This window comes from Rhamphochromis sp. 'chilingali' (genome assembly GCF_963969265.1).
Source record: "Rhamphochromis sp. 'chilingali' genome assembly, chromosome: 3".
Taxonomy (NCBI): domain Eukaryota; kingdom Metazoa; phylum Chordata; class Actinopteri; order Cichliformes; family Cichlidae; genus Rhamphochromis; species Rhamphochromis sp. 'chilingali'.
The window spans coordinates 19,691,278-19,705,549 of NC_137931.1; the positions used below are offsets into that span (position 1 = coordinate 19,691,278).

Sequence of the window (14,272 nt, forward strand, 5' to 3'; positions counted from 1 at the left end):
CTGATATCCAGGGAAATAACTGCATGACAGCTTGTCAGTTTAGCATTGCTGCCGCTGCCTCTCATCACCTGTCAGAGATTTAGTCCAGTTTAGACTGCTGACAAGTCTGAGGATAGTCAGCCGCTGTTTGCCTGCTTCCTGGCGCTGCAAGCTAAACAGCCCAGACACACAGGAAACAAAGATTACTTCCCACATTATTTGGTTTGTGCTGCTACAAAGTGAAATAAAGAAATTTTGACTCTTAGTCCTCTAAATTTGTCCATTCAGTTTTTAAGCCATGAAATGAAACCGAAAGAGTTTCTGAGCTCCTTTATGCTAAATTTCCTTTTCGTTTTACGCATTTCTGTTGAATTCTACCTTCCACAGCCAGCTTGCTGCCATTTGCTGTCGAGATGTAGCAAAAAAACAAAAATCTTTGCTAGAGTTACCCGACAGCCACTGATTGCAAATATATTTGCAGAGGTGTATATGCCTTATATGCTCTATTTCCCTGTATCTTTGCATATGTGCTTGCACCCATTTCGTATTTTCCTAGCAAAATATAAAGAAATTAGGGGTGTCAAGGCCTCCATACTGCTGCTTTGTACTACAGTACTTGACGCTGATTGTACAAAGCCAGGTTTCCATGGTACAACATTCGCAAGTCTATTAATCAGGTTGTATGTGTGCGCTTATACACCACTCTGCATTTAATCATTAGTCATTATTAAGCTTTAGCTCTCTTCCACAGTGTGTCTTTGTCCTGTCCCCCTCCTCACCCCCAGCCAGTCATGGCAGATAGCTGCCCCTCCCTGAGCCTGGTTTTGCTGATGGTTTCTTCCAGTTAAAAATGAGTTTTTCATTCCCACTGTTGCCAGGTGCTTGTTCAAAGGGGGTCATCTGATTGTTGGGGTTTTCTCTGTGTTATTGGAGGGTCTCCACCTTAAAATGTAAAGCACCTTGAGACAATCAGTGTTGCCTCAACCAATTGGTAATCTTGTAAGCTTTTATATATAGGATTCATATTGATGAAAATCTTTGTCAGACCACAATACAACAGATAAATACAATTTCAAAGACATGGAAATGGTGTGCGCTGTCAAAAGGCTCTGAGCTACCTCAGTCTGTTTATATAAGTCAATTAAAGCTATTAAAATGAGGCACTGGTATCCAACTCTGGAGTCAACATTCAGCAGATATACAAATGATACATGGCTTCTGTTTTTTGTTGCTGCTAAATGTGCAATTAGTGAGATTTGTGGCCTTTCGGATGAAGAGTGAGAAAAGCCACTAAAGTAGAGGCTGTTAGCTGGACATTTTTAAACAAACAGGATTTGTTATTTATCTCTTTATACCCGTTTAATTCACTCTTAATTGTCTGTTTTTTGTTTTTGTTAAATTGTTCCACCCTTGTAGGATTTGCGCTCTTGACCTAATTGCCTTTTGTTTATTGCTGCTTTTAATGTCTCAAAAGCACACTGTAATTTAAGAAAAAAGCGGACAAATAGAAAATAATGTTCCAATTTATGGGATCATTATCCGCTCTCCTCTGCCAGTGAAATCACGTCGCAGAGGAGAAGAGTCCTGACCGTGTCTGCAGTCACAGTAGCTTTCAGAAATTAGAGCTTAGCTTGCGTAATGGAGGTTAACTTTAGAAATATCATGTATTTTTCAATAAAATGGCTGCTTAAGTAAAGCCAGTTAATGCCAGCCGGGTCCCCCAGAAGCGTCGCAGGTCTCTTTTCAACGACATTAACAGCTGCAGATGGAAGTGAGAGGAGAATGGCTACTTTACTGGCAGGCGAGGTCACGCTGCCTCTTACCAGCACCGACAGCATTTTCTCTCTCGTCAAATCCATTTCCCATGAAGCCCCAAACTATTTCACAGCAACAGGTGCAACTGTGAAGTGCTGTCTGCGTGATTGAAAGGAAATGGCTCAAGTAAAGAGGGAGTGAGAGGAGAAAGATAGTTGGGGCTGCTGAATGAGCAAAGCTGAAATAATTGGTTCTCAAAAAAAACTAAACAACTGTACTTTTCTATATGGTAGCTAATGTTACCAGCAACTTTTACAGCAATCAATTTTAATGCATGTCCATGAGTTACATAGCAGTACAATTCAATTCTTTTGGGAAGGCTTTCCTCAAAGACAAGGTTTAGGAGGGTGCTTATGAGAATCCTTGACCGTTCTTCCAGAAGCGCATTTGTGAGGTCAGACATTGTTGGGTGAGAAGTCCTGGCTCACAGTCTCCACTCTAATTCATCTCAAAGGTGTTCTACCTGGTTGAGGTCAGGACTCTGTGCAGGCCAGTCAAGTTCTTCGACACCAAACTCGCTCATCCATGTCTTTATGGACCTTGCTTTGTGCACTGGTGTGCAGTCATGTTGGAGCAGGAAGGGGCCATCCTCAAACTGTTCCCACAAAGTTGGGAGCATGAAATTGTCTAAAATGTCTTGGTATGCTGAAGCATTAGTGCATGAGTTGCTTTCACTGAAACTAAGAGGCCGAGCCCAACTGCTGAAAAACAACCCCACACCACAATCCCCCCTCCAACAAACTTTACACTTTGCACAAAGCAGTCAAATATCGTTTAGTACCGTTCCCCTGGCAACCGCCAAACCTGAACCCGTCCATTGGAATGTTGGACGGAGAAGTGTGATTGATCACTCCAGAGAATGTGTCTCCACTGCTCTACAGTCCAGTGGCAGCATGCTTTACACCACTGCATCCAATGCGTTGCGCTGTGCTTGGTGATGTAAGGCTGCAGCTGCTCAGCCATGGAAACACATTCCTCTCTACGCACCGGTTCTAAGCTAATCTGAAGGCCGCATGAATTTGGAGATCTGCAGTGTTGGCGACCAGAACACCTGCTGACCCCGCTCTGTGATTTTACACGGCCTACCACTTTGTGGCTGAGTTGCTTTGCTATACCACTAATAGTGGCCTGTGGAAAATCTAGTAATGAGGAAATTTCATGACTGGACTTTTTTCACATGTGGCATCCTATCACGGTACCACGCTGCAATTCATTGAGCTACTGATGTGGATGGATAAGTGAATACTTTTGGCAATACAGTGTAAATTGGTGTTGGATTATATAAAGCAATTCTCCAGCTGCACATTCCAACAATAAATGACTTTAAGATACATCAATACGTTTCCATGACTTAGAGGATGTTAGTTTGATGTTGTGTTACATAAGGCATTTATTCTGTAGAGTGGGCTATTGTTTCCATTTATGGCCCCCACTCCACTCCTTATTCATCCATTCACACACTCATTTATACAAGAACATATATTTTAACATTCACACACTCACACTCTGACAGATGCATCCCAGGCAACTCGAGGGTCAGTATCTTGCTTGAGGATACTTTGGCATACATGGAAATCTAAACACAAGTCTGCTGATTGGTAGATGACCACTGTAACAACAATAACAATGTTTTCAAATTGTTGCAACATCTATCTGTGAGTCTCTGATTCGATGACATGATGGTACAGTTATGTCTTCGGCCTTGCCGTGATGGTGCAAAAGCTGCAAAACTGGGAGAAAAGGCTTGGGACAGTGCATGTGAAGTCAACTTTGTTGTCCAGTGCCGTTCCTCCAGCACCAGACAGTTGGTATAACAAAGAACTATATCCTTTTTTATTTTGCCTATGGTTGCCTGTCCACTGGTATTCATTTAGCGTTGGGTTCACTTTCAAATTAGGCTTTTAAAACTGTTCTAATCATTCCATGGTGCAAGGAAAACAGGCAGCGGTAAACCATCGACTCCTGTGTTCTTAATAGTAAAATTACTACTTTTGTTAATGGAGCCCAGAGAGCAATAAAATGGTTTCAGCTTCCAGTGGAAAAGTAAAACAGAGAAAATGACCTAAAAACAGCACACACCTGAATTTCTTAAAATTGTTTTTTTTTTTTTTTACTTTCACCCATGAACCACAGGCGTTTCTGTACAAAAACCACTTCAAAGAAACCAAACCATCCCAGCTTACCCAAACAAACACTTGTTATTGTAAATGTGTCTTTAGGAGTAAAATTGCTGTTTTTGTCAATGGAGTCTGGTGGCTGCTTCCAACAGCAATTAACACAAACATCAGAATTTAGTTTCCTGCGAACTGCTGCAGCTCTTTTACTTTATCCTGACCTCAGTTTGTTCTCAAAGGTTGCTTTGACAAGAAAACGGAACATCTAGCCAACTTCAGAGAAAATGCCAAGATGTACACTGCGTACTGCCTTTCAGCCTTAACCCCCCCCCCCCAAACAAAAATAACACAAGCACAGGAAAAATAAGTATGCAGTATGCTAATGTGTAATGATGCAAAGGAAAAAAATCTACAGTGGAATAAAGTCACGGATATGTGACTGTACAGTGGGGAAAAAAGGAATTTGCCCTAACGTGCATTATAGCAGAAATAACGCCACGGGGAAGATTGCCTCATCTGACGTGTGGTTTATGCGGTCTTCATTTTCCCTCCCAACCCTCCTACTCCTCCCACAAATAAACACATTTAAAACTTTCTAGGTTTGTATCTATGTGCATTTCACTCCTTTTCAAGATAATAATAAAAAAAAAAACCTACTCAACTGCAGCGATCGTGCCAAATTAAGGTAAACAAGATTGGTAAATGTCGATGCTTGAGCCGGCCAAATTAACAACTTTTTTTTTTCTTCCCCCTGAAAACACAAACTCCTGCCAAGACACCCTTCAGCAAAACATTCACATCTGCAGTGGGGATTATACGTGACAAAGAGTTGTTGAAAAGCCTGGTTTTCCTGTCACAGCCATTATACATTTGCATAAAACACAGCAAAAGCAACACTCCCTTCAGACATCCCATCATGCCTTTAGGTTGTTGTTTGGTTGCAGTTGGGTTCCAAGCCACATCTGGAGGTTGAGGGGAAAATTTAAAAAAAAAAAAAAAAGGAAAGGAAATTTGTTTTCTTTGACCGGCGAAGAATGATGAACCAAAAACCAACCAAAAAAATAAATAAATAAAAGGTGGGAAGACCAAATTTTCCAACCGCAGATTCCCTGAAGGCAGTGACAGATAAGGAAGGCGAGTTGATGCTTTCCCTGAAAGATCCTATCCTTGAATAACCTATGATGTTACGCATGCATCTAAATACAAATGGCAAAATCCCTGGTGGTGTTTTGCTACACTTATCCACTCCAATCAGCCCTTTAGCAGTTTAAGTGTTCACTGTATGGCGCCTGCTTTCTATTATTTCTCTGCTTCCTAGATGGGGATGAATGCACCACTCGCCTCACTGGCCTCTCGTGGGAGCTGAAGGCGCTAATGATGGAGAGGTACGCCGAGGTAAAGCGGAAGGTTAGCTCATTAGCCACTTCTGGTGCGACTGCATTAGCTGTGCTAGCGCTGATCCCCCGTGGACGTCACGTCGCGGTGCTTGGAAAATGCAGTTTCTATCAAGCATGGGATGGTTTCCACTGAGTGCAGGCAGCCTGATAAGCAACTTCATTACAAGGAAGTCTTAATAAAACAAGCGTTCAGCACAGAGCAAACATTGCTGCATACTTGTGCACTCCAGTTGGATAAATAAAGCCCAGAAGAGAGTAAAAAAAAAAAATGGCTCACAAGTTTGAGATAAGGTTGATTTGTGAGACCAAACACCAATCTACCCGCTATCTTGCCGTTTATGGCAAAGAGAAGCTTAAACAACTCATGTTTTGACTTTATCTTTTTTGAAAATGGCTAAAATGATAATAATGTTGCTCCAGCTGTGAGACCAACTGTTTTTTGACCAAATCTGTGGTGCTTTCCATTCATTCTTTACACTGTCAATCTGAATATCGAACCTTAAGGGCTTAGAGTGAATAATAAGGGTGTAACATCTGCTATGCTACGCTACGCTCGGTTCGGTATCTGAAGCCAAAGTGTCAGCAGTCTATTTGTGTTGACGTGCTGGAACAAAAACTTGTTTTCCATCAGCGACAGCATGTTAGTGGGGACTTTTCAAGTGGATAAACACAAAAACTAAGGTAAAAGTGGTCATAGAACACTTTTACTCGCTATGGAAGCTCCTGTGCTTGGGATCAGCACTGGAGCACTTTCATCTATAAGGTGTCCACTGGGAACACCATGAAGCAAGTGGTTCTTAAACCAGTGGGGATAACACTGGAACTGTGCCAACAATGCATTGGTAGAAAAACGGCAATATTGTGCGTCTTCAAGTGACACAACAAGGGCGAATCCCGAGTTCAACTTCTCTCATTTTTGAGGTGAGCTACTTAAATGGATACCAATGAGATCCAAGGATACTGCTGACTGATAGGGATGGACAATATGTTAGGGTCTTCGTGTAACCCAAGCAACTGAGCTCTGAATGTAATTTTAAATAGCCTTATATGTGGACAGGGCTTTATTGAAAGTTTACTGGCAGCATCTGAGTGATTTAATTACGATCAATATTACACTTTGTTCATATATTTTAAAGCATTATTTTTGATTTTGTTATTTAATTTATTTTTTAAAAACGGACACTCAAGATTTGTTACATGTAGTCATGCCAGCTTTTCCCTTCATAGTGTGAAACTTTTCCAAGTTTCCAAGGACAATGGGGTGAAATTTGCCACAGTGAAGCCTGAACCACGAAATGATTGCCAGAATTTATTTATTTTTGTAATTTTGAGGTTTTAGTTAACCTTTGACAAATTTAAATAAAGAAAAGAAATTAAATATCAATTTGCACATATGAGTTTTCATTTGTAATATTTTTGCTATATCTGGTATTTTTACGCAACTTATTGCTGACAGTTTTTCTTAAACAAAAGCAAATAAAAGGGTTAGGGTTTAAAAAAAACATATCAATGATGATGTAGAGATGTTATAAACGTATGTATTGAAACTAGGGTGCTGCACCTACATCAGCACCTCACCTCATGATTTCTTACAGTGTTTCTTTTTTCTTTTGTTTCCAGCCAGATGATGCGCCTGGTGTCAATGTAAGTAAAAAACAACAACATAAAAACAAAAAGAAAACATGGAGACCTTTCAGATGGTACAGCTTATTTTGAGCAGCCACCTATCCCACATGGTGACTTTTTTTTAGTTTAACCAAAAATGTACTTTTGGTTTTCTCGAGTGAATGATCAGATCACACATCCGTCGTGCCAATGGGTGCTTCTGTTTTTACACATCACCAAAATTAAACTCGCGCAGAAAGTACTAAACCTATGATACTGCTGCTCAAACTTGGAATGAGTTTAAAGTTGATTTGTATGTCTATGAAGTTACGAGGGCTCAAAATGCTCAAATTTAACAGGGACCGAATTTCAACTCAACTGTATGTACTTCAAAGGCCTGTAACCCAGAAAATATTCTTAGTATAGAGGCAAAATTTGCATGACTTCATTAAATATACTACAGTAATTAGTCTAAAAACAAAAAGGGAACTCATCTGATTCTGAGGGGTCATGGCGGATCTGATTTAAATGAATTATTTCTTGAGATGTTAGCTCCCATGAAACACGTCAACAGCTTCATTCAGGTATTACAGTTTGCCTCAAAGAGCTGCGAGCTATGTGAACTGCAAATACAGCGCCGAGTTGTAAATACAGCCGTTAAGAGCTCAAATCAATCACTCCTCTGAAATGAGGTGACAGTACAGGCCGGCTGTCTATAGCGCTGTGCGCCAAAGGTGGCCAAGAGAGCTGCCGGGTAGCATGGCGGATGTGAAGGATATAAAGCAGAGAAATCAATCTTCTGACTAAGTTGCAGCTCAGAGTTGACTAAAGTGGATAATGTCACCGAGCGGTTGTGCAAGGACATACAATAACAGGGCTTCCACCCACAAACACACATGCTGGCAATAAAGAGATGCTGTCCTCAAAGATATCTCACGTGTGGAAATGTCAAACACAAGCGGCACGGGCTCACTTTGTTTACCCGTGATGAGGTCGGTCGGCCTACAGACGCTCTTAATGCAAGGCTGCTTTCTTTGCGATGACGCTGGTAACGTATATTTAATTCATTACGAAGTAAATGAAAGTGTCAGGGTGTCGAGATAAATGAACCAAAACACAGGAAAAAAAAAGAGTAACAGCAAAGTAATGAACGGAGGAGGGAAAATTAAGCAGCTAAAAGCAGCGGTGTGCTATTTAGCCTTAATCAACACGCCTGGCTAATTGATAGTAATGGTTGTCAGGGAGGTTATGCTGGAAGGTAAGCTCACGCGGGTTAAACAGGAAAAGAAAAGCATCCATTTACACTTCATATGGAGTCCATGCATCAGCTCATCCTTGGAACACTTTTTGTGACGTTTAATTGGTCATCCCCGTCAAAAAAGAAGAAAACAAAAACAACGCTACTTCCTTCCTACTTTCACACTCTCCTCTCTTTTTGTGAGCACAAATGACCACAGTGGATTTTACTCGGGCGCTTCCATCCATACGAGAGATTTATCAAGGTTAACCGTGACCTACTTTAGCAGCGGACATTTCAGTAAAATGTCTAAACACCTCGACCTACTTCTCAATTCACTGGGGGCTATTCTCCTCACCCCTCGCTACAGCTGCCTGCTAGTGGTTATTCCAAAATGTTATCCCATCCCCACAGCAATTAAGCTCCCCGTTATTAAAGAACTATAAAACTGGCGAGAAATAAACTAAGGATGCAAATATTCCTGCAAAGAACCCTGCAAACAGAGAGAGCGTAATAAGAGGATGGAAAAGATGCCAAACTTGGCAGAGACGCCGCGACTTGAGGAGATTACTGATCATCTGTAGTCCGCATTGAGAATTCAATCTTTTTTTGTCAGGAGGCCAAAAGGTCACTTTAGGCGCACACAAATGAGAGACATTGAGTTTGAGAGTTGCAGCAGGAAGATGCAGAAGGCAATGAGAAAACGTATAACCACGTGTAAGTAAATCATATTTATAAGAAAAGGCTCCACAGGTGGCTGTTAAACATGGTAAAATGGACCAGTTTTAATGACTCAGTCAATCTAGTTCTGAATTTAAATGAATCCAATAAAATGCACTTTTGTGCCTGAAGCAATGCAAATGTGAGAAATTGAGATACCGTCATGTACGGCTGAGCAGTAATTACACTCTAATTTGATCTTATTTTACAAGCATAACTCACAGTTTCTTTACTTCAAAAAGCCACTGGTCACTGATCCCCTGGCAATCTCCTCTTATTAGAGAAAAATGTATGTTCCTCAAGTGGTTGATGAGTGGTTGCTGGAGGTTGCAGGGTCCTAGTGACCAAAGCAACAGCAAGAAGATTTTGGGTGCGCCATTGTTTATGTCATTGGTTGCCTATTATGTGAATGAAAGGTCCCAACAACTCTTCAGTATACCACCTTTGCAACCAATTCCACATATCGACAGTTGTACTTCCCGCAAGCACTGGCCAAACAGTTGGAAAATAAAAAAGAAAATTCCTCAGAACACGCAGTTTGTTGCTGACCAGTCTCTACGCCTGTATGACTTTGACTGTTTAGCTAGGCTTCGGTCAAGACCCATCTACAGGGTTTAGTTCCTAATCAGACAACCTTATGGTCCCCACGATATGCAACTTTATTTAATTGTTTGACAGAATCTACAGATGCATTGGGATATACTTTATGAGACTGTAACTGTAACTTTTCTGCCAGAGAGATTACAGATGTCCCAGGCCAGACGACAAGCACAACTGAACAGTCTGCATTTTCCAGGAATTCAGTCCTTCGAGTTTCTGATTTATCAACAATCAACTATTTTTGCTGGATGCCGACTTATTGTTTAGCAGCAGAAGTTGAGCCAGACTCCACATTTTTGCTGGATGACTGATTTTTTTCTTTTTCATTGAAATCAATGAGAAGGCTGCATTCTTCTAAATGATCTGCTGTTGTTGCTCGGAACATAACCTCCGGAGCATTAACTTTTTACAGGAACAGTTATGAAACACGTTAAAAAGGTTTTAACCTTGTATTTCATCTCCTTTTACTGCACGTTGTTACTCAAATGGCTCCCCAGATGTCCAGAGAGGGATACATAGGATCACGAGAACTAGCACGTCTCTTTATTAGCAAAGCGAGATGGTTCTGGTGCGATCGGTCGCCAGGCCAGCGAGGTGCATGCTGGGTGGGAAATGACCACCAACCACCTGCCAAATGTTAGAGAAATTTCGACTGAGCCACTCTGGCAGGAAGCCAGCCAACGCCCGGAGGTTTTTTGTTCTCTCTGCTGGCTGGTGAAACCCATGAAGTGTTTGATTAATTTAAAGTCCTTGAGCTTGCGTGGCAGGAGGTCTTTTTGTCCCTCTGAGTTTGAAGAGCAACACTTACAGTTTAAAGAAAAAAGGCAAGGGGAAAAACAACAACAACAACAACATCTGCCAAACGGGCCACATTTCAGCCTCACAGTTTGGAAAACATGCCACTGCTTCATAAAAATAAATGTATATTTGGCTCCTTGCCGTTGCCAGTTGTGTTAACACCACAATGATTCAACCTATATCATGGCGGAGGACAAGTAATCTCTGGGTCGTGGAGGGCAGAAATATGGCAAAACAACAACAACAAAAAAAAAACAAAAAACAAAGAAACCCGGGACCTGAGCTTGTCATCAGTGGACAATAACGGCGTTTAAAGGTGACATTTCAGACTCGAGAACAGCCCATCCAAGCATTTTCTGCCTGACGACTGTTGTTGAGGAATACAGGAACTAATATCCAATTTCCTGTGTGCGAGGCCCTGGTCACAGGGGCAGGCTGTGCTGCACTCTTGCTCTGCAGCCTCATAATGAAGTGGCATTTTGGCGGGCCGGGCCTGCGCTCAGCACTGCGTGCACTGAAGTAGGTAAACAACTCATTCATCAAGGCTTTTTTTGTGTGCCTGCCAGCAGCGAGGATTGTTCGTTATGATGGAATTTGTTCTAAGGATCAACTTATCATCTGCGTCCGCGGCCCAGATGAAATAGATTGGAGGTGATGTATGGGCGTTTGGGGCGCTGGTTTGTGTGGGAATCAGCCCGACCCGCAATGTAAAAAAAAAGAAAAGAAAAAAGAAACTCAGCATGAGCGATGGGCTTTGAATAAAGACGTTTGGGCTGAGACCACAGGTCAAAACGCCGTCTGCAGAGCTGGCCTCTTGGCTTCCCGGCAATGCTCTTTTTTTGCTCCTGATGCAACCTGACACTCCTCTCCCTCCCAAGATAACTGACTCAAGACATGACTAAATGCAGCTTTTACATGTCGGAGAAAAACTTCTAATCGTGAGCGGTGTTGAACACTCTGCCGCGAAAAGCCATGCACGTGGAGCAGAGGCAGTTCCAAAGTTGTGCAGCAGAGCAGTGAAATAAGCAGGGAGCACAACGAGTGCCAGTCCAGTTTAGACATGCACACAGAGAAATAAACAGAATTGACATGACTTCGGGGTCGCGTTGGGTTCAGGCAGAAAAGGTTTTATAAGCCGTCAGGTCTTGTTTGGAGCTGCAGCTCTTCCTCTGATGGTACTTTATCAAATAGGTATCTGTTATGACTACGTTAATAGAGGAAAAACAAAAAAGTCCACATGGAAAATGAGTGAGTGTAAAGCTATGATGCTGAGACGATTTGCTGTCAGATTGTGGCACATGGAGAGGGTGTAAAACTGATTCAGTTGCAGTTGTTAAACAGCTTGAATGTGTTTTTAAAAGTGTGTACCAGCCCTGAAAGAACCCTCTGTACTAATGAATTTATGATGGCTCAAAAATGCACACGCACAAAATTTCTACTCACCAGCCCCATGTACTTCCAGGACCTCTAGTCATTATTTGAAGGTAAAATTTTGCATGATTTCATTAAATATACTAAGGTTATTGTTTAAAAAAATCCAGGTGACTCTAGTGGGAACTTTTCACAGACTATTCGACCTACTTTATATTAAAAGACCTTTATTTTCCAATCTCCTGTTACAACGCCATATCTCAGTTTTTGGAACGAGACTGGACTTGAAGGCACGAGCGTACCATCGTGTCTGTGTTGGTGGCATCATTTAGGTGACGTAATCAGTCCAGGAGCTCAGATTAAAGAGAGAGAGATACTGCAACAGCCTTAAAAAAACATCACAACTCACTGAGAAAAAATTTAAACTCATTGCATTGTTTCCTAATTTCAACTTTTTCAAGTGCCAAGGTCATTGTAGTTAACCCAAACTAAGATAATAATCAAAAAGAGTAAAAGTAACACTGAAACTAATAAAAACTAAACTGAATTTTTTTTTTTTTTTAAAAAGTCAAAATGAAACAAAAATAAAACCTGTGCTAACTCAGTTAAGCACCACTATAAGTGGCTATGGAGGACAGAACAACAATAACAAGCTCAGTTTCAGACAGTTTTTTTTCTACCCTCGGATCTCTGAGGTCAGAGAGGGGGACCATGAAGCCCCGCCTGCTTGCCTTTCAAACCTTTTCACGACGAGCAGCCAATAAGAGGAAAGACTGCTTTCAAGGGGTTGCAGGAGCTATACTCAGGAGTTGCACAGAGATAAAGAAGGATCATTTTTTAACTTTGAATCATGCAAAGCAACTGTAGCAGTTAAAAGTGAAACTATCAAGTCTGAGTTTGACAGAGTCTCAGTTAGTTTGACCAAATGTTGTGCTTTCCTCCTTTTTTCTGCCTGAACAAATGTTATTATTTTTATTATATCATCATTATATCATTTCAAAAATGTAACTAAAACAACTTAAAATTACAGTAATGGAAATGCAAAGTCCCTAATAATCATAAACAGCCCACTGCAGAGTAGTCGCATGTAGTGAAGACTTAAATTATTTGCACCTCTTCATAATCCTTGTAGGCTCAGCTGTACTTAACAAGTAGTTCATGGCTCTTTTGATTTGATAGTAAAGGTTGTTGAACCCTATCTGCTGAGCAAAACAAAAAAAACAAAAACAAACAAGTACCTGAACAAACTAAACGTAGTGCTACTTCTCCATATCCACCATCCCATCTTTCTCCCTGACTCCAAAAACGTGGGCACTGCCAGTTAGAAATGCATCCCACCGCCTGCCTCCGGGGCAGCTCGGATAAAGATTTTTTCCACCATTTATAGCTGCTCCACTATCACAGGCATTAGGCAGCAGGGGCGGCATGGGAGACCATCGCCCCACGGTGAGGTTACCACCTCACAGTATGGATATTATGCACAATTTCAGAGCCCTGGCAGCAGATTTCGTTTTATTTTATTTTATAAATAAATAAAACAAACACTGTACAAAGTGTGATGGAGCCACCGCTAATGGAGCTGCTTCATCAGATTTTCTGTGCTGATTTTTAACCTCAAATAGGTGACAATCGCAGAAATGACAGGAAAGATGACGAGCTTTGTTCTTAGCATGTGACATTATGTCAAATTAGAGAAGCTGGGAAGGAAAGTTATATAATTGCATTCATTTAATTTCCAGCAGCAGCAGGAGGGCAGCGGTTGAATAAATAGGGAGGTGAATGTCTGGTCTGTGCATAAAACCGCTCTTTTACTTATTTATTTTACAGTAGACAGTAATTTTACAGAGATCTCGCTGGAGACCTGTGTTAATGCTCAATCAGATGGTGTCATGACACGGCAGGGGTGGTTGCGTTGGCTCGGGCGAGCCGGTCACAAAGACCGCACTCTTTCCACGGTTGGGGAGGAGGGGAGGGCATTAAAAACCACCGCACTCAGCAACTGAATCCAATCCCTTTAATCCTCGCTGGTATGCCCGAGCCCGGCAGTCTCCGCCTCAATTAGCGCTGATGGAGTCCGCCGTCGGACAGGTCAGGGGAGCACCTGGGTCTCCTTAGCCTTGAGTGGTGGCAGGCTGTAGGAGCGAATACCAGCGCGGCAGCCCCAGTGTCTCGTGCGGTCGGCCTCTGCGTGCCGTACATTCTTTACAGGACGAGCAATTTAAAAGTGCCTTGTTATCTCTCTGCAGAAGGATCTGCCAAAGTCCCCACCTCACCCCACCAGCCTGCTGCTCCCCTCCGATCCCCCACCCTCTGTGTGCTTGAAATGTTTGGATTTATTTGAAGGGTATGTTAAGTGGCACTTGGGCTTAAAGCTGAACTGCTTATTGAGTTTGCAGTGATGCTGCAATATCGGCAAGCCTGCAAGCACGGGCGTTTCAATTCATTTCTATAAAACAAGCAATCAACGAGCAAAGACTAGAGGAGGGGGGAGAGGCAGGAGGCAGAAGAGATATATATATACACACATATATATATATATATATATATATATATATATATATATATATATATATATATATGTGTATATAAAACACCCAGCACGCCCCTGCGGGTGGTTTATCCTTCAAGCTCGGGTC

The 14,272-nt window shown here is 41.8% G+C and overlaps 1 protein-coding gene across 1 annotated transcript in view; it reads right to left on the reverse strand.

Moving 5' to 3' along the window:
* acvr2ab (activin A receptor type 2Ab) overlaps window positions 1–14,272 on the reverse strand; it is an 86,539-nt gene that overhangs the window by 46,750 nt on the left and 25,517 nt on the right. The gene's annotated exons all lie outside the window — the stretch shown is intronic.